The sequence below is a fragment of the Cavia porcellus genome, unplaced genomic scaffold (genome assembly GCF_034190915.1).
Source record: "Cavia porcellus strain 051 isolate PalLab524CR breed Dunkin Hartley unplaced genomic scaffold, mCavPor4.1 scaffold_22, whole genome shotgun sequence".
NCBI lineage: Eukaryota > Metazoa > Chordata > Mammalia > Rodentia > Caviidae > Cavia > Cavia porcellus.
In genome coordinates, this window is record NW_026947505.1 from 13415394 (window position 1) to 13436893 (window position 21500).

At 37.4% G+C, this 21500-nt stretch overlaps 1 protein-coding gene and 1 long non-coding RNA gene across 10 annotated transcripts in view; one reads left to right on the plus strand and one right to left on the minus strand.

Annotated features, from left to right (window-relative positions):
• The window catches only part of Eya4 (EYA transcriptional coactivator and phosphatase 4), a 259542-nt gene that overhangs the window by 109778 nt on the left and 128264 nt on the right, over positions 1–21500 (minus strand). The gene's annotated exons all lie outside the window — the stretch shown is intronic.
• On the plus strand, positions 20148–20866 carry LOC134472188 (uncharacterized). The gene is made up of 2 exons (XR_010042065.1): positions 20148–20253; positions 20589–20866. It is a non-coding gene; the product is annotated as an uncharacterized LOC134472188 (long non-coding RNA).

The window sequence follows — 21500 nt, forward strand, 5'->3', positions numbered from 1 at the left end:
TCTAATCCTAAATCACACACCTACAAGAACACATTTCAGCCCAATGAACAAAACACTAATTATATCATGTCCAACATTCACTGAGTCCTCCATAGGTTCCTGGTAGTATCTTGAAAGTTTTGGAGATATAAACTCATGTAAAATTCACAAAAACATATGAGGTAGGTAGTGTTATTTTCATCTACTTTTAGAATGATAAACTGAGACAGAAAGAGGTCTGACATTTTCTCTAAAACCTTACAGCCAGCAAGTGCTAAGTCGAGCTTTCTAATTTAAGCAGTCTGACCTCACAGTCTATACCATCTATCATGATATTAGATTGCCTTTGTAAGAACAACTTCTCAATTTTTTCCAAAACTAAAAAAAAAAAAAAAAAAAAAAAAAAAAAAAAAAAATCTACAGCTGTTGAGATCCATTCAACCTGATGTGGAAACTAGAAATCAGGGAAAGGTTTTCTTTTATTTAATCTTTCATACAAATAATTCAAAAGGACAGAAGTATTCAGACAGTCCATCTGCAATGTAACCACATAAAAGAATCTCAAGCAAAGCCAACACCATTAAAAAAAGTGCACATGGAATCTTCCAAGGAGCCAGATGTCACCCTTGGAGACAGAACATCCTCCCTGTTCATCACCAAGACATCTAGCAGGTCACTCATCAACAAAAGATGCAGGAGCAATTGCCTATCCACCATGCAGAGCCCAAGCATTACATGTACAATGTGTTCTGTAATAACATCCAAATTTTCAGTAATAAATACGCTGTAACAAAATCCAAACTGTAGCATAAACAGGAAAGCAAACTATAAAGGTATGCAAGATAGATCTGGAAAATCTACATAATTAATAAGTTAAAGATTGTCCTAATCCCCTTTCCGTGTTTAATTCTTAATACAGATCAGTGGTACCCTGTCCTCATCCTGCCCTCTACTTCAAATCCTCGGAAGAATGCTAGAGAAATCCAGCAACCAAAGCAAGCCGCTTTTGATTTTCTGGCATTCTATTTACCATTTGGGAAACAGATTTGAATTGAGTGATAGATAGTAGAAAATTCTTAAATTCTCAGAATTTGAGAAATATGATTTTAGTTTTAATAAATAATTCAGTCACAACCACGCTGTAAAAAATAACAAGCCCAGAAAATTAGCAGCATTTTTTCTTTTCTTTTTTATCTTTCCTGAAAAACTATCAGAAGCAAACATCAGAACTGTAAACTGAATCTACATAGAGTTCACCATTTGATTTATAAATGCTTTCTAGGCTCAATTTAATTGAATTTAGGAGACTAAATTAGGAGCTGAGATTTATGATTGCATTTCACCTCCTGCACGGGGGTCTTCAGATTATTCGAGCTCGGGGGATGAGTCAGCCTGTGAACTGCTGGTGCTACATTTGCTGTAATATGAAGAGATGGCTGGTAGTGGGGAAGAACAAAATTCTAGAAGAAGCAAGAACAAAAGTTTTCATTATGTGGAGAGAGTTTGGGCTTGTGGGGTGTGTCTCCTTGTACCCCTCTAACATCGGGTCCAATCTTATTTCCATTTAAGAAACACTAACAACTTCCCAACAATATTAAACAAAAGACACAGATAAGTGTCCTGTGATGAACAACTTTCCTTCAGTACATAAGAAACAATGCCCAGACTCCATGTTTAGCAGTGGAGGTTCATTAATCCATGCGATAAGAGGTGGCTGATAAACCTGTGCAAGCATTTTAACAATGAATTTAAGTTGTTCAAATTAAGAGTTTTAAATAATCTTTTCCTTAAAAAAAGAAAATGACTTTTATTTCTTTTTTCCATAATTCAAAGAAATAGGATATTCTGTGTTTTAGTAACAAGCTTTCATTTCAACACCGTATGTAAAAAAACATACTCAAGATAAACAGACAGTACAGCTGAAAGTTAAGAGTTAATTAAGTACCTAATTCAGTTTCCAACTCCTGGAAAGGCCAGTGCTATAGATAAATTATTTCTCTAGTCAGCTTTTCTCTATCAACATAAATATAACTTGACTTTACATTATTCTGTCTTTATTCCGAATTTATGATGCTTAGGAAAAGCAAAAGAGATTAAAAGAAATGAATTTCACAAATTTCATTTTAATTTTGATAGAAAAATTTCTACAATTAAACAACGACAGCAGTGTACCTGGATATGCTATGTTTTGTTAAAGTATAAAGAACAGGTTTCCTACGGCCTGTTAATAGCTTTCAATTTGTGAAGCGCACATAGGCTTCGCATTCCGACACATGTATTGGCAGAGAGCCAAGGGCAATATGATTTTGAGGATCAAAGCACTGAATGCCATGATAAATCTTGGAGCTTTTTAAATTTTTTTTTCTTTTTCTTTTTTTTTTTTTTTTGAGATAGGGTCTCCCTAACCAGCTCAGCCTGGCCTCCAGTTCTTGATCTCCTTGCCTCCAGGTCCCAGAAGTTAGGATTACAGACAAGCACCACCATGCCTGGCTAGACCTTAGAACATACTTAATGAAGATAATTCACAAAATATACACTGCCCGCCTCACTCACAGGCTCTCCAGTGCCAACCACCTGCAGAAGCTTTCCAGAGCTGCTGCTTCCGCCACTATATACTGCGCTGGTGCACACCAACCACCCCGTAGGGTGCGGCTGGAGGCCTCCTTTGCCAGGAAGCCCTAGCTTCACTTTCTTTCTCTTTTAGCCGTGTCTATGACACTTCCTTGAAATACTAGCCACAAATGTATTTATCTTCCGTATCTCAAATTTTGTAAGGGCAAGAGCTTCATATAATAGATACCAAATCCCCTTTATTACCTACGACAGACCCTGGATCATGCTAAGTGCTGAGAGTAACCATCTGTTGAATGAATGAATGAATGAATGAATGAATGAATGAATGAATGAATGAAAAGATTTACGAAGGCTAACAGCTGTGTGTAGAAGGCAATCCCTGATGTCCATGTTTGCACCGTGAGCTCCCACACTGGTTTGCCTTCAGGTTTTACTCTATCCTTGTGCTGTCCAGTAAACATGCACCACATCAAAGAAAATTAAAACTTCAGTTCCCTGTTACACTACCCACATTTCAAGTGTCCAGCAGGCACATACGGCAAGAGCAAAGTACTGGTGGTACAAGCTCCTGGATAGTGTAGATTACTAAACACTCCCACTGCAGGGAGCCATAAGGAAATAGCACTGTTCCATACAGAAATCAAAGTTAGCCCATTAAAAAAAGTCCAATCGTTCAATTTTCGCCTTGCAGCCCTTCAATGCTTTCCAGCTCACTCAGAATACAAGGTAGAGACATTACAATCACCTTAGCAGAACTGCTTTCCACCTCCCCTCCACCCCCAGCCATATCATGTAGCATATTGTCTTTCTTCTTCTCACTGTTCGCCAGCTGGAAACACTGTTCCCAAAACAATAAATAGGCTCTCACCTCAGGACCTTTACACAGGCTATACTCCATCTGCCTTTTGGTAGGGCTCTGCCCAGCCAAGCGATGCCTCTTCCTCCCATGCATTCTCTATAATCTTCTCTTGATTTGCTTTTCTCCATAGCACTTACTACCGTCTAATGCACTTTGTTTCATATACCAATCTTTACTATTGTTTGTTCCTGTCCATTAGAATGTAAAGCTCAAGGAGAAAACTTCTATTTTACAACCTGTTGTAGCCTCCCTGCCTAGAACAGTGCCTAATACACAACTGACATTCGATGAATACTTGCTGAACTATTTTTTCAGTTAATAAGTGAAGAGTATTCCATTCCATAAGTAGGTACTAGGATATAAAACATTGGCAGTTATTTTTGTAAGACCAGAGGAAATCAGTCACATCATTAAGAAAAAATAAGTTTGTAGACACCATTGAGATTTTTAAAACAATGATATTTCCTGCCACCCCAAAACCATTGTTTTCAATCTCAGTCATTTGCACTATAAAATGAATTTTATTGTGGGAAGGATGTGGACAAAATAATGCTCATCTATCCATACATCCCTCCATCCCATAGATGCTCTATTATATGCCTGCCATGGGCCAGGAGATGGTTAAGACTTAAGAAAGTAAAGTCATACCTAGTCAAAGTCCAGTTGGGATGGCAGGGGTCATGATATTCTAGCATACATGGTGTGTTAGAGCTGTGGTAGTGGTAAGCACAGTGGACGGAGGTCATGGGCGGGAAAGGCACCACTAACTCATTATGATAGAAAACACTTCTCAGGGAAGTGGACCCCTAAATGACAATGTAAGAGGAAAAGTCTCAAGTGAAGAGCAAAGGTGTGTGCTTACACAGAAATAGTAGACTGACTGCAACCACGAATAAGTGAGCAAGGTGTTTCCCAGGTGACTTTTAAAATAGAATAAGGAGAAGAGGGATTAAGATTTCCCTTTGTAGAGAGCCAAGGGGACCGGAAACTGGATATAAATGATCCACTGGGCTGTGGCTGATGAGGCAGAGTGATGTGACCATAAGGGTTATTCCAGAACCAAAGAAAACTACTTCATTAGGTGGACACTTACATTTGTTCATAAGTGAAGATATAAGAAGTTAATGGTCTCTGCTGCAGTCAGGGTTTGCAAGGATGATGATTTAATACAGGACACATAATTTATAGTATTATTTTATAATGGTCACCCAAATAGTGAAACAGAAAAGAAAGTGCAGGAAATCCATCCACACACTAACACCATACCACACACCACCCAAGGAATTCAGCCGAGGGCCTGGAATCCACAGCAATGTCCTACATGAGTTCAGCTGAAGATCTAGAGCCCAAGACATGGCTCACCATGAGTCCAACTGGAGGCCTAGAGTCCATGACAATGACTCATGAAACTCTGTTTCACAGATCCGCAGTGGGAAAGCCTAAAGGTCAGCGGTGGAAGCTAGAAAGTCTGTGCCAGCAGGATGAAGGAGCTGTGCCAGTAGGTTGAGGGTTCTGCACAGGAGCCAAAAAGCGATGCTCAAAATAAGGACCACAGCTGCCCTGAAAAGTACCACAGCCATACTCAGCACCTATGAGGTTTTGAGCTCTTTCAACAGTGAGAACAGTCAAGTTCATATCAGGAAGCCAACACACAAGCTTCTCCTGGAGACTGAACAGCACACATCTTCCCCCTCTGGAGCCAGGAAGCGATGCTCAAAGTAAAGACCAGGGATCCCCCAAAGTGAACCATTGCTATTCTCAGTGACGAGGTCTCATCTGACAGTGAGAACAGCCACATTCATAGCAGCAAAGCTCGACAAGCTCCTTCAGGAGAACCAACAACATTACTTACTTCTTCCTCTCCAGTTCTCCTTTTTATGTTGGCAACAGTCTTCAGGGGGGCCATCCACACCCAGCACTATGCTGATTCAGTTCAGCTGGTGTTACAAGTTGACCACTAGTTATCAATCCATGACAATCTCAAATATTTTAATATATTATTTAAAAATCTTATTATTCAAGCCAACAACCGCACTGGTTCTCTATGATTAGAAGACTATGAGTTGAAACTATAAGTGATTTTTTTTTACTGTAACCTTGTATATTTTCTGTGTAAAATGAAACATGTAATTTCTGAATTTTTTTTTAAATATTGGACTGAGAGCTACTAATATTTGTCCAAATCACTTAAGTAAGTAATGGATAGTCTCTTCTAAGAAGTACAAAGACAGGAACAAACAGAGCTCATCAATAAATGCTACCTGAATATTATGAATGAATTAATGAATAAAGTATTCATCTCTTCAGTAACTGGGGGACTAATCTGATCTTTCATCAACAAGAAAACATCAGCAATAGAAAAGAGAACACGCTTTATATTTCCCATCTAATTTGTCTCTTATAGCAACATTCATTGAACTAAAAAATAGTAACTGAACAAAAGAATCCATTCTTGAAGTCCCAAGACACTTTATTAAGAAGATACGTTTAAAAGAGACTTCTTCTAGTTGTGACGTATTATTACTGGAGTGCTTTTCTTTGTAGTGTAAAAGAAAGTTTAATTGATGAATATGCAAATAGAAGATTGATATATTCAGATCTGAATGGATTAAACTGTGAAAAATAAATATTGTCTGATATTAAGAAAAATCATTAAAGTTAAATTTGTTCCTTAATAAACACTTTGCATGAATTGTCATTTCAACATGGAATTAATACTATACACTAGGTATCCTCCTCTTAAACATATCAGAACAGTATTATTTCTTTTCCCTCAGTTAAAGAAGGCATTTGGAGAAAACACAAAGACTATTTACTTTATATGACTATGATCTATAAAATAGTACTTTGAGACCAGTTCTTTAATTAAATATAGTCTGTGGAAAATATTAATAAAGCAAAATAGTAAGAGATTTCATAGTTTTTATGCTATGACAACGTTTCTTTTCACTTTCGATGAACCAAGACAGTCTGAAAGCTTGTGACTAGAATCCCTGAGTCCTGCTAACTTCAGGTGACATAAAACCACAAAAAATTTAATTTAGTGTAACACATCATGCATGTTTGGAATTATTTTCCCCCTGCTTGGCTTATGCAACATTATTATTTCATTTCACACAAATGCATAAGCACCATATACCAGTAACTGAAATAACAAAATAGCACACGACGCTGTTTCAAGCGCTGCAGTTTTAGCTAACTTACTGCATCACCTCTAGACGGCAGGCACAGTTAGAGACCTCATGCTGAAATGATGACACTGAGGCTGAGGAAGCCGAGTTTCTGCCCTACACTGCCCGCAAGGCCCACAACATCTGCCACCGGACAAGGCCATTCGTAAGCACTCAGCACCAGCTACTTATTACTGGGAGTAGTATTTTCACAATTAATGGAGATACCAAATAACTAACAATTGTATAATTTGTATAATTTGTATTCTATCCATTGGTCTTTTCCCTTGTTAACCTCCCATTTCTCTATGAACATGAGATTTTCTTATGTTTACAAATGGATTCGTTCTGCTACTTTTTTCTCTTAAACTCTACTCCTTCTGGCTTATTTATCTAATTCCTACTGACTGACCTAATACACAAAGACCATAGTTAGTGGTGGCTCAGGTTTTTTAATAAGGGCTTGACATGAAGCAATATCTAATCGTCCTGGCCATGTCTAGACAACACCTTTATGCAGTACAGTTTCACAAGTCACAGACTGAACACAGACACATGTATACAATTCCCATTTCTAGACAAAAGTGCCCACAGTGCTTCATCAAAATGAATTTGCTCAGGGAAAATCTGACTGAACTGCTTCAGTACTTATTGAAATGATTTGTGTGGATGACTACATTTATATTACAGCTTCCAAGCACTTAGCCAAACTGCCACTTGAGGATTTTTTTTCATTACACTCAGTTATTTTATGAATGTCAGTTTTCAGAAATATGACAGAATGAAAAGAGCAGATGCTTTATGTAAGGAACCTCTTAATAAATACTGAAGAGCAACAAACTGGAGAATAAAGACACCGTGATAAGAACCTGCCCCTCAGTAATTTAAAAGGTGCCCCAGCCATTCTTCCTTAAGAGGTATTTGGCAGAGCTTGAAGAACCACTGTCAGGCATCTGTGTGCCTTGAGCAATCTGCAGCTGCTTAGGTTGAGGCCAAAATAGCACAAACGAGATGTGCATCTTATATATCACTCAGGGAATTTTGAAAACAAAGTGTTTTTGAGTGAAATTTTTAGATGAGTTTTGGGAAACAGTGTAAAGGAAGGTTCTCCAGTAGTCTGTGACGGTAGCTGGTCACAGTGCCATGATGGGCAACTTCCCAGCTCCCATCTCTTTCCCTCTAGATCACTGTGAATACTGCTTTAAGAAAGCAAGAATTTATGATCCAATCAAGACACTGTTGCTGCTGACACCTTTTCCCAGTGTCTGGTAAAATTTTGAGTTTTTGGTATGAGAAATAAGCAGGAAAAGATCCTCAAACCAAAGCTGATTATGCCTAAAAAAGCTACATCATGATTTCTGCTACATTTTAATCAACCAATCCATGATTCCCAAGGCCAAGTATACATAATCTGAAAAGTATTTCATTGAGAATTTGCTGTGGGTCAGACGTTTAACATAATACCATCTAACTTAGTCTTTAGGAAGGTACCAGATTTCTGGAGGAAAGATGTGGTTAAAACTTAGATATTAGTAAGTAAGGGAACAATATTTGAATGCAGGTTTTTTTGAATGATCTACGGTTGTTACATGATATTGACTCCAAGCAGAATGACAGAGACAAAGTCAGTAAACCAAACTTTGTCTCTTAATTTAATCTAAAAACCAAACCAGCAACATGCATCATTTTAAATGATTATAATTGACAAGCATTTGTGCTGCCATAGCAAGAGAAAGCCTACAATTTAACATAAAAGGAACAGATAAACGAAGTTAATTTAAACTTAAATCAGAACATGAAACGTCTTGGCTATCTAAAACGTAGCATAGTTGAAAAAGAAGATGATCAGAAATACTTTGTATACTGTTACTCTTTTTTACATGAGTGAACTATAATTCAACATAATATCCAGGGCACAAATATTGAGTCTAATTTCATGGTGTGGAAAATAATAAATAAAAATTTAAAAAAATATAATAGCACAGACTGTTCCTAAAGGGAGCTTGCATGAAATTTTTTACTTGCCTCTGGGGCAGTTTGTAACAGGAAAAACATACTATTTACTAGTACTTACTCTTAAGTACTTTACTAACAAATGATGAATGATGCTGTTTTGCACATAATATGTACTTTGCATATTTAATTTAAAATGAAACATATTTAATAGAGACTACATAGGCATATATAAAACTAGAAATAAGTAAATAAATATGCTGCTATTCCGATGTACAAAATCAAAACAAGAAGTCCTTAAGGATACTATGAATTTTTTTTTTTTGTCTTTTTGAGACAGGGTTTCACTACGCAGTTTAGGCCTGCCTTAAACTCACTTTGTAGTCTGCACTAGCCTCAAACTTGCAGCAATACTCCTGCCTCAGCCTCCCAAGTGCTTGCTGGGTTTAAAGATATGTGCCACCACCATCTGGAAACCTGGCTCCCACAAACTGCCCTTTCATATTCTTTTCCTAGTAATTTTATACAATTTTCTCTTTGACTTTTCTGTTATATAATTTGGTTGGCACAACTTTATCCATCCCCATTAAACAATTATCCTCCCATCAGCTTTATTTTAAGAAACCTACCCTGGGAATCATACAGGTGTAATGCCAATTTATCTCTGTAAGGAGGAAAAAAATGCTGCTAACATTGTTTTAGAAGTCAGGAAAGTACTTTTAAAGTCAGAAAAATACAAAAGTATCAGCATTTCATGAGAACTTTACCTCACACCACACCCTGCCATAATTCAGCGCTATAAAACTTCTTACATTTTGATTTTCTGCAGATGGAGTAGAAGTTGACAACATTGTTGTGCGAATCATTAGACAATATTTTCACTGAAAACATACTCCTGATTTAAAACATAAGCGGCTTCCCTGGATTTTGTTTTGCCCTCCACAGCTTGCATCAACCTGTTAATAGCTCTGTAACCTTTCCCACCTTTCCGCACCACTCACCAAACTTCTGATCTTGTGAACCAACCAGCTACCAGACAGTATCAAGCTCTTCCTAGCAATCCTCTAATTGAAAGGAGGACAAAATATACAAAAGTATTAGTTTAATAAGAGTAATTTTGTTTCCCTTACTAGTGTTTCATTAGTGATAATTCATATTCACTCCTAAGTAAGAAATGTATAATAATAAAGAAAAAACAGTAATGTAAAAATGTTTGATCTGACCAGGAAAATCTGAACGTGTATAAATTATTCTTGTAAAATATGCTAGTGAAGCTCAAGTGCTGAGCCGGACTGAACATGATGTGCTGTGAGTACCAGCTGAGTTGAGTCAAGGCAGATCTAGGTAGAACTAGATATTTAGCAAGAAGATCCAACCCATGTCATGGTACTAACCTTTAGAGTTATCTAGCTCACTTTCATCCATATAAAAGTCTTTCGATAAATTCCATTCTCCTCCAGTCACCTCAAGTTTCTCTCCCCTGTGCATGTTTCATCTGTTTCTTTTGGGAGAAAGTGTTTTCTAAACACAGTTTTAACCTACAATTGGCATTTTTCCCCCAAAGGACCCACAGTAGGACTGTTTAGCAAACTGGCCTTTCCAAACCTACCGTAGGAAGTGCCCATATTTTCAGTGACATCCTGAGCTCCACGTGTGTAGAATCTTCCTAGCGTTTTCAAAGCAACCTTCTATTGCATGCATGAAAAAGGAGCAATTTCAGAGTAGGACATTAAATAAAGAACACACATGTCACACTTAAAACTTCTGTTATTACTGTCAAAATACACAGAAAAGCCACTGGGTCAAAACAACATGAAAATATGAAGCAAAACGAAGCAGCTGAGATGAATCAGATGCTCTAATAGGAAAAATCCAAAAGTCACTCAGCAAGAATAGTTCAACCAATGATAACTGCTTCAATTTGATTATGAATATTCAGTCTAGTGACAAGCTATTGCATAAAATTCCTTCTCTCATAAGAAAATGGGTTAAATTGCTTAGGAAATAAAGAAACCTTTGTAAATACCTCCAGCAGATGTCTCAACAACCACTACCATGCACATATGATCTGTTTCTATGGTTTGCAAAACCAGTTTGGTCACTTTTAGGAAGCACACACATGGAAATCAGGCGCGTTTTCACCTTTCACCTGACACTCGACCTGAAGACAAGGCCCCTATCTTGTAGCATCATCCTATCTTTTCCCCAACTTTCATCCTTTACATTAAGCGCATCCTTTACATTAGCAGCAGCGCAGCTGCTTAAGTAAATGGGCCCTCAATGCACAACCATAGGAGAGAAAGACACACAGAGGATTCAGTTTGAAAAATCTGGGGCTACAGCTCATGTGTAAATAAAAGAAGTCATCATTAAAGATTCCCATCTCCGGCTTAGAATATTGTACTGATAAATGCTAAATCAAGAAGAGGTTACCAGTATGAAAAAAGCTATGGTTAATATTCCTCAAAGATCATTAATTTCCATAGCACCAATAAAAAATGTTCCTGTGAAGTGATATTAAATTTTATAAAACTTAAATTAAAAAATTTTTATAAAACTCACATGTCCTACTATCAAGAGTTTACTAGGTAGAATGGAACAGATAAATTGGAAATGAATGGAAAGAGTAAAAAGACATTGGAAATACAGAAATTCTGGAAAAATTCTGAGCCTTCAAGGTCAGGATGAGGCCTTGAACCAGGCCCTGGAGCTATCTGACTCTGTAAGCAACACCTACAGTCAAGTGTTGTCCTCTGGACACTGATCTTGAGCAGTTTCTCTAACATTCGATGAGCTCTGCTTTCTGCCTGCATCCTCCTGCAGATGCCCCAGGGTCTGTAAGAGCCAAGACTGAGGGTGGTCATCAGAGGCTCTCCAAGAGAAACCCTGCCCCAGCAAAGTGGAGTAATCCATTCGTGGACCTTCAAGTGGCTGGATTCCCCATAAGAATACTTTAAACATTTCCAAATCTTCTTCAGGCCGCAGGACGGCTGAAATTTAGTACACAGAGCAGTCTCCTCTATCCAAAATCAGGCGTTGTTGGTAGCTGCATAAGGTGGAGTTCACTGAGACGCGGAAGAAGGCATTGCCAGACATCCCCACAGTGTGCTGGTCGGTGCTGCTCCATGTTGGACGGGCCCTCATTACAGAGAAGACTCGCTCAAATCCTCCTTGGAAAAGCAATGGAGGCTTGTCCATATTTTCAGTCATGTTAACTAACATGTTGCGTGCATAAGCACACCCGCTCTCTCGCGCGCTCTCATTTTTTGGTTTCATTCCAATTTTAGTATATGTGCTACCGAAGTGAGAACAAAAATTTTTTTTTTCTTTTTCTTTTTTTATCTTTTGGTACCAGGGATCCAACTCATGACCTAGCGCTTGCCAGGTAGGTGCTTATGCTGCTGAGCTAAGTCACCTGCCCTTCATTTTTTTGGTTTCTATACCACAGTTTTTATCAATGTTTCTCTTTAAAACAAACAATAAATAATTCGGAAGCCTAAGATACTGAGTGCACACATGTAACACACAGCTTAAGAATATGTGAAAGCCAGTATCTGAGCTACAGTGGCTTAGCTTCATCTCCCATCTGTTGTCAAATGTGATGGCCCTGGCTAAGGCCAGCAGTCTTCACCACGACAGCTGCCACAGTGAGGGCGTGGTGCATCTGTCCTGGCACCTTGCCAAGCCACATTAATCACTTCTTCCCAGGCTCTAGTGTGATATCTAACATCTCCCTTAGCTGCAAATTCAGATCGTTCAGGAGAAGAATAACAGAGTGGGGGTGATACAGCGGAGATAAATCATATGGGCTGGGATTTTCATGTGATAATACTGTGTGTGTTCTGGAAAAGATAGTATTTTTGAAAAGGATGGAGTTTCTACAAATTAATTACATGACAGAATGAAATAGAGGAGCTGTCTATATAAGTCAAGCCTACAAATCCAGAATATTTCTCAAATGATCTTTTATTTCAAGGAGGATTTTCACATATTATGTTACTACAAAGATAAACATGCAAGGCATCACCATAGAAGTCACCTGAAGGATGAAAGAAAGAAGGATAAAAGGAATAAAGTATAAAAAAGGAGAACTGATAGACTGCTACTTTTTTTTTTTAACCTCAAGAACCCTGTTAAAGTCATGGTGGTTTTAAACAATGTAACTCAAAATTTACCATGCCAACTGAATTTTCTTGAAAGTGAAGTGTGTTTTCCAAAAGAAACACTCAGGAGGCAGGTGTGAAGTGGGAAGTTCTAGGGACTGCCTGGACTCAATGTTACCCCACTTTTGATAGCAAACAGAGGTTCTCCTTAAATTTGATCTTATATACAAACAACAGTTAAACCTCATTAGGTAGTATCACATGGCATGCTGTAGTGAAAAGGCAGAGTATAAGGAGCTGAAGAGCATTTCTGCCCCCTCAGAACAAAAACTTACTGCTCATTCATTCATTCATCCAGTCACATAACAAGCATTTGTCTAATTCCTACTATGTGCCCTGAATTATGCTAGATACCTGAACTGCATAGAAATGCTGCCCGCTCATACACACACATTGCAAATCCAGTAATGCAGACACTTTAGTTGTTCCTCTTAGTGTAAAAAAGGAATGCTCAGCTGTCCAGAAACCTTGAAGGACTTATCATTAGGACATACTCAAATTTTGTGTATTGCCGACCTGTACAAAAGTGTACCTAAAATGAGATCATGCAAATAACTGCAGAAATAACTGCAAAATGTTATGACTCTAAAAACAATTTAACTTTGATTTACAGAATCAGGGTGAGCAACTCTCATAAGGATCAATATGTGTTCCCAAAGCATATCCACGTCCTCAAGGACTGTCTACCCCGCTTCCAGTGTGAATGCCTAAATATTCCAGGCCACTAAGCAGTTTGCATTCTCACATTTATTTTCATTGTTTTTATATCTCTTTTTGTCAATTTTCAATACTATCACTATGCTCCTCCATATGCAAGAGCAGTGCTTTAGTTTCCTGGGGATCTGGCAATGATTTTCGCATGTTCCTCTACTATAGTTCAGACTCTACGTGCAACAAGCAAGACAGTACTCAGAGCAAACTCTGGGATGCCTGTGTTCATTAGCAGGCCTTTTGCTTTTTCTGTAGCTCTCAAATATGTTTGTGCGCGTGATGTTTGTTAGATAACTAAGTTTGCCAAGCTTATAAGGCCTTGGAAATTAAATATAGGCAAAGTGAAAATGAAAGCATTTTTAAACAATGTGTGTGTGTGTGTGTGTGTGTGTATCTCCAAGAAGTCAGTATTGGATATTCTCTCAGATATTAACATCTTTTGGAAAAGTTGAGTTTCATTTTAGTTACAAAAATTTTAATACGGAGACAGTTATTTGGCACAGCAAGCATTCCCAAAAGACATCAAGTATCGGGTGAAAGAAATTCATAAACACATGAACAAAGAATCCATTCACCCACTGGCTTATTGAAAAGCAAATGAGGGCACTGTGCAGGCTGCTAAGACAGCTAACTGTGGTGATTAAATGTGAGACGCTGAGTAGAATCTCGGAAGCTTTCGATACCAACGTTTTGGAATTGCTACTGAACCCTCATCTATATTATGGCAAAAACCTTTAGGGTTCCATTTTCAAACAGGCGCAAGGCCTTGAGCACTGCTGCTGAAGCAGCCTGCAGCCTTCTGATGGGGACACAGCTCTGCTCCTGGAGGGAATGTGCGGTGTGGCAGAGGGAGGTGTCCTGGCCAGGGCAGCCCCATCTGGTAGCACTTGGAGATGGAATGCCTGTCAGGGACTGTTACCAGTTAGCCCAGAAAAAATTATTTGCAACTCATTTATTAAAATTTCAAGCAAATATTTTCAAAATACTAGAAAGACAAGAAATAGCTTTTCTGGAATAGTGTTATTTCTAACTTTAAAGTCTGGGCTTGCTCTATTCTAGCCGTACTGCCCTCCCTGCTGTTTGGACGTACCAGGTAGGCTACTGCCCACGGGTTTATGCCCTGGTCCCCTCAAAAGGAACGTACTTCTTGTATTCTGCTGTGCTTTCTCCTTCATTACATTCAAGTTTTCTTCAAACAGCATTAAATTTAAAGTCGTAATCTCTTCCTGTCAATGTTCTCAAGTCTCTTATCGCCCAGAGTTCATTACACTTTAACAGAATCTGTGTTATGTTCATTCTGTTTTGTGCACAGAACCATCTCAAACACTCAGTGCTTAACACATAGTAGATGTCCCCCAAAACGGTAACTAAGTATTCCCATAAATTCACTGCAGGAAGGAAACCACTAGATGCCCTGTTTCTTCCACCTTAAACTGGCACAACATGAAGTGGGATGTTAAAAGTTTCCATGTTTCTTCTAGAGCTTCTGCAAAAAAGATGCCCCAAGTCCAAGACGACAATAAGGATTTACGCATCTCAGTATCTCCAAAGCAAACCAGTATAGACTCAATAATATTCACCAGTATATGCTCTATGATTTTCACCACTTCTGCCCACAATAATTTTATTATTCTATGATGCAAAGTAGAGCCTTTTCTTAGATCCTTAGGTCCCCTGGGTAAAAAACATTAGATCATGGGATAGAAGAATGTAGCCCAGGGCCAGACGAGGGGCTTAGCACGCACAGGCCATAGGTTCCATCCCCAGGACAAATTTTTTTAAAGGCATTAGACAAATACTATCTTCTGTGATGCATTACTCTAACCAAATTAAAGTAACTGTCTGTGGAGAGACTGCTGCATGAGACATCAGAGATGCTCAGCATACTTAGAAGAAGCTGATCAAGGTCATCCCCATGCTCTGTAACTCATGGTTAATACCTGTGAGAGGGTCAGGCATCCTCTCATTGCTGGAGAACAATGCGATGGTCAGGAAGAAGAAGCCGGAACCATCCCATTACCGTGGTGCCTATTGCAAGCCAAATCTACTATTTCATGCTTTATATATAAGCAGACAAACAACACAGATATTCAGTGTAGAAAATTTAGAAAATGTGTTTTAACCATGAGAAAAATAGTGTATAATGTCTCCCCTATGTAAGCACAATTTGCTGTATTTCTCCTTAGGTCACAAGCACAATTTTAATCATGTTTTCATCAGATAAGCAACCCCTCACTGTCTGGAGAAGGTCTGCCAAAATTTCAGAGTTGGTATCCAGGTTACCATTTACTGGTTATATTTCTTAAAGACTGATTGAGAGTTGGTTTCAAAACAAAGTCCAAACCTGGACTTTAATTTCAGCAAAATTATCCCTAGGATGGTAAATAATTTAAAGTGCATCTATTAGGTAATCTAAAGTCTAGTTTAGTAATGGGAAATGAAGGGAAGAAATTTGCATTCAGATTAGCAGTTGAGAGCAGAAAAAAAAATCTGGGTCTGGTAGGTAGTAAATGGTCAGATTGGAGCCAAGCACAGAAAGTCTATGCTGGAGAGACAGACAGTGAAAGAGAGCAGTGGCGGTCCTCTTACGTGGAAGCTTGGTTGCTATTCCACTTCTAGTTCTGTTTCAAGAAATTTCTGCTTTGCAGATCACAGTTCATAGATGTGTGATATATAAAATAAGTCTCCCTGCTGGTGAGTAACTATTGAGTTGTTTCTAACTGGAGAAGAGGGTGCATTCTTTTTATCTTAAATTTTATGAAAGGAGCCATGAACCAGGGTGTTGGATAAAACAAATAGATTACATATTCCTAGAAGGGAAGGGCATATCTTCTCAGGGTCCCTCTTTTAGGATCTCTTTTCAATCCTCATTCAGCCACATTCTTTTTTGTGATCATGTCTCTGGGTAGTATTATCTTTCCTAGAAATCTGGAAATATGATAGAGAAAAAGTGAAGTTCTACTCTCTACTTGGAGGTTAAAGAGAGAAAATATACAATATCAAGAGCACCATCACATGGGAAATTGCCTCCTTTGGCGGTTCCTGGAGAAAACATCAGGCTGATCCACTGGTGCGCACACAAAGCTCTGGACACAGTGAAGTTATTGAGATCAGAGAGATGAAGGACAGAGGGACAGCCAGCCCTAGTCCCCACTCCTGAGACTCAGAACACCCTCTCTTCTTAAGTTTTCTAAGGGATTTTATACCCCTGCCTAAAAAACAAAACAACAAAACAACTGAAAGAATATAACTCTCTTTTTCAGTTTTAGGGGGCTCTTATTTGTAGGGGCGACCAATAACAAGCATCACCTAAAATAATGAGGAATCCACACCCACTCCAGCCGCCATCCCGGCCAACATGCAGAGAAAAAAGGGGTGTGATAGCAAGGCCTTAGCTTATCTCTCTTCTCTAATGGGCTTAAGGTTCAGTCTCAGCCCTAGGAGTTAATGGTTCTATTAGGAACAATGAGTGAGAGCCTTTCACTTGTATTATTTTACCCTCATTTGCTCAGTCATTTAATTCCAAGATTTACTCTAACAGAGAAAGACACTAAGAAGTGAACAAGTATACAGATAGTATTAACCAATTTCCCCAGTAAGGGTAAACTGCCAGGAGTTTCCAATAAAACAGGACTGATGGCATATATGTGATAACATATTTAAATACAATTGAAGTTTTGAGACATTTAAATCTTAAATTACTAATATCCTGGATTTAGTACAGACATCAATTATCTGAAAAAATCAGCTCATCATACTACCATGACCAAAAGGGTAAGGATACTACCACCTACCTAGTGCAATTAACAGCAACACACAACACATCATCCTCTTTACTGAATCCACACCTGTAACAATCTATCAACACATGCAAGAAAAGCCTAAAAGAATTCACAATATCTCCAGACTCTGAGAAAAGTGATAAAGAGAATGGGGAGAAGCCCACATGAGGTACAACTGCGAATTAAGACAAAACACTGCAAGTTGGAAGAAAAAGGTTAAGTTAACACACAGGTTAATTAAATCCCAAGAGACTTAAACCATACTCTCAGAATACCCATCTGTCAATCACCTATCATTTTCAGGAGATGCCTATCTCATAACTTGAAAGAGTCTTTTTTTAAATAACTAGAAGGAGTTGATTATTGTTTTACATGTGATTAGTAATTTTCTGGGTTCATAGTCAAAAGCATAGCATATGCTAATAATATAACTGAGTCCAAGAAATGTTGCATAATTATATGAACTACAGAGCTACACTGTGTTATTGAGAGAATTTAAGCTTTTGGAACTACATTCCAAAATTTTCTAGTTTGAGGAAATGTAACCTGGCAGTAATGACCTCTGAAGACAGAATACTGGACTAGATGAACCTACTTTTGACATAGTAATGAACTATGCATGTTTTCATGAAGGGCCTCCAAGCTTTCCCTGCAGTGGAAACAATATAGCATTTAATTTTTAGGCAGGCAATTACATGCAAATAAACATTTCAGTCTTCTGGAAGCACTGCAAAAGTTATTATCCTAGCAAATAAATATGTATAACTTAATGCCTTGACTGTAACATTGTTAAATCATAACTATTTATGATGATTTCACTGCATTTTTAAAGATTTTACAGCTAAATCTTGAATCAATAAACTTCCTGGGGCTCACTTAAACACTAGCTATTAAACAACAATGAATTCCAACGCTTCTTTAAAGTTGGACGGACATTTTGCCTTTCTCTGGATGGTTGTAAAGTTCGTAAAGATTCCAGCAAGGAGAAGCAGGCTGAGCCCTTTGCTGATTTCAGGCAATTGTAAGTTCTCAAAAAATGCAGTCTCTGTAACTTATGAAGCGAGAAGATCAATCTTCACCATTACCCGTGGAATCTCTTTTCTACTGCCTACATGGAAAAATTGTCATCTTACATCCTGTGTGCCACATATATTTCCTGTTTTCACACTCTCCACCAGTCTCATTCCTGGGTTCTACAGGCAGCACTATAAGCAGGATGACACAAACCCACTATAGGAAAAGAGCTGATTGAATTCCTAGAAGTTACTTCACAGCCCAATTTCACCAAAATTTATATTTCCACTCACTCTTTAGTTCCTAAAACAAGTTTAAATAAAAATTTCTGGATGGAGTTGTGTTTCCATTGTGTATCTCTGATGTCTTCTTGTTGACAATGCTCAAAATAGAAAGCCCAAAAGAGAAAAGTCCAAGAGAAACTGAATAAAAAATCACACCAAACAAACAAACAAACAAAAATCCATAACACAGGCTACTTTAATACGGAGGAACTCTAAAACATTTATAAAGGATCCAATAAAAGAACGAGGTACAATTTTTCTTCTCCTATCAGAATTAAAAAAGACTTAAATTAGAAACAATTTTTTCAAATGTAAGATTCAGCAAAACCCTTACTATAAAGTGCCCAGAAACTATTATATTTAATAAGAATCATGTTCTTTTATAGTGACTCAAATAAATAAATCAAAAATCTATACATAAATTTACTATGAATATGAAAAAATAAAGTTAAAAAATAAAGTTGCAATTTACTTTTTAAGATGGCCTACATAGGAGCAGATTTACTTTGAAGATAAGTAAAGCATGAGATAAATATAAACATGAATATTTTTAAAGAATTTATTTTATGGTTATTATTTTTAAGAATAGAGACAAAAACAGTATACTCCAGATATGATTACCAACACAGAAGATGGAAAAAAAAAAACAAGGAAAATATTCAAAGGATGTAAAATTTTATATGATGTGTATTTGATTCCATGTGATATCAAATTTAATAGCTTTAGGAAGCAGAGCAAATAATGTCCCCGATGTCTACCTTTTAGAATATATATATATTGCTGTTTCTAAGAAGACAGATTTGCCTTACTCATACTGCATGAGTCTGTAAATTCTCTTTTCCCCAATCAACTAGTTACATCTGCAGTCCAAGCATTTCTTTCCAAAAGGAATTAGGGCCAAGCAAGACAAAGAATTTGCTGATACAGATATGTCACTCCAAGAATTCTCCTGACAAAGCCTCCACACCCAATTTAATTACTTCCCTACTGTAAAAATACTTTCCAATCTGCATTTATTCTAATCATTGCAAATCCAAAACCAACACAGTATAAAGCTGGCTAAATAAATGAATGCCATTAGCTCTAGGTTGCAAATGAGGCAGCATTTTTGTAAAGCAGTGAGTCTCCAGCTTGCATTTTATGCTGATACCATATATTTCACTTTGAGCTCTTCTTTACTGAAGGTTTGTTTAGAATAGAATCATGAAGCACCAGGCTCTCTGTCTCTGTCTCTATCTCTGCCTCTCTCTCTCTTTCTCTCTCTCTCTCTCTCTCTCTCTCTCTCTCTCTCTCTCTCACACACACACACACACACACTCACACACACACACACACACTTGCAGGTAGACTGAGAAGAAGGGAGAGTTAATATATAAATATTATGGTTCTTAATGGACAAAACAGAATGAACTCATTTGGATTATTAAATCACTGCTTTAGGATTATAAAAGCAGAATTTCAGTGCATGCACCTAATAAATGTAATTTTAAGCATTTGTTGATTCCTTAACTATTCAGTAATGATTATATCTTTTATATAAAGTGCTTTTTAGCCTACTTTTATTCTTTTCTTAATGTTTCATCATTTCATGATCTAGTGCCATCATTGTAACACTGGACTGATTTAGCGGCCATGAATAAATTCAAAAACCTGAAACAGCCACATTTTTGTTACTAACCCTGACTAGAGTGTGGGTTTTGGCTCTTGTACCAAAACTCAGGAAGAAAACCTGCGACTACCAAAATGTGTGGGCATCCTGAAATTGTAAGTGACTCTAGTCCTCTTGAAGGCTTTTCCATCTAGAGTTTTGATAAGGATTGCATTTAGTTTATTTGTTTTTGACAAAAAACAGCTTTAGTATTCTTAGAAAATCACTTACTTAAATTTACCCATTTATACTACATATAAAGTAACTTTAAGAAGTAGTTAACCTTAACTATTTGCTAATTTCTAGGAACTGCAGCCACTTTTTAGTTTATAGAGATAATATCAAGTAATAGAATACATTTTGAACAGTCCATTAAAATAACTTTTATTTATCTTAAAAGTAAAATTATACTTTTTATCTCCTCTGTTTTTTGTTTTTGTTTTTGGTGCAGTGCTTGCAGTTGGAGACCAGGGCCTCCCACATGCTGGCAAGTGCTCTACCGCGGAGCTACTCTCTCCTCTCTGAAACTACCCTTGCAAAGCCATGCCTATACCTCGTACTCTGAGCAACTACTATGAATATAACAATAAGCAATGTGTTATCTATTGTTACTGTCCTACTAGCCTGTTTTGAAACTGTTTTGTTGTTATTTTAATTTTTTTTCTCTTTAAAATTACAAAAAAGAATATATTCAGAAATTGTATTAAAAATGTAAAATTATACCATCAACCTAGATTTTGTTGTTGTTGCTGTGTTTAATGTAAACTATCTGAGAAAAAACAGGAAATAAAATTTACAGATTAAAATAAAAAATAAAGTCTCACAGGCTGAGATTTTCTACACAAAAAAAGAATAATTTCATAACTCCACTGAGCTCTGAAACTTTTAAAATTCTCCTTTAACTTACCAATGTCACCTATGAACACTGTAGCTTTCTACTTGCTTAAAATTTATGTAAGATTACATATCAAAAACCCTGAGCAACCTTGGGCATAAAAATTGTTTTGAAATATTTAGTAATACAGATGATTATATTGTGGTTTTCCTTTGATCCTGAGTTTTCAAGGTACAGTGCTTCCAAAAATGACTGAACAACGTTTCTACGTGTCTACATTCTTTTCAGAGTAAGGGGTAGGCCATCAGTTCCTACAGCTCAGCAGAAAGATTGGGAAGGAAACAGGGATTAGTGCTCCAGATTTCCTTTATGTCTATACATCCTACACTACTCTGCTTTGCAGAAAAATAATTAGTGGCTCATCTTATTCCTAATGCTCCAATAAGCTGAAAATAATTTATTTCTAGTTTGATAGCCAGTTAGAAGGAATAAAGATCAAATAATCCTATGTCATATGCTGTTAATGAT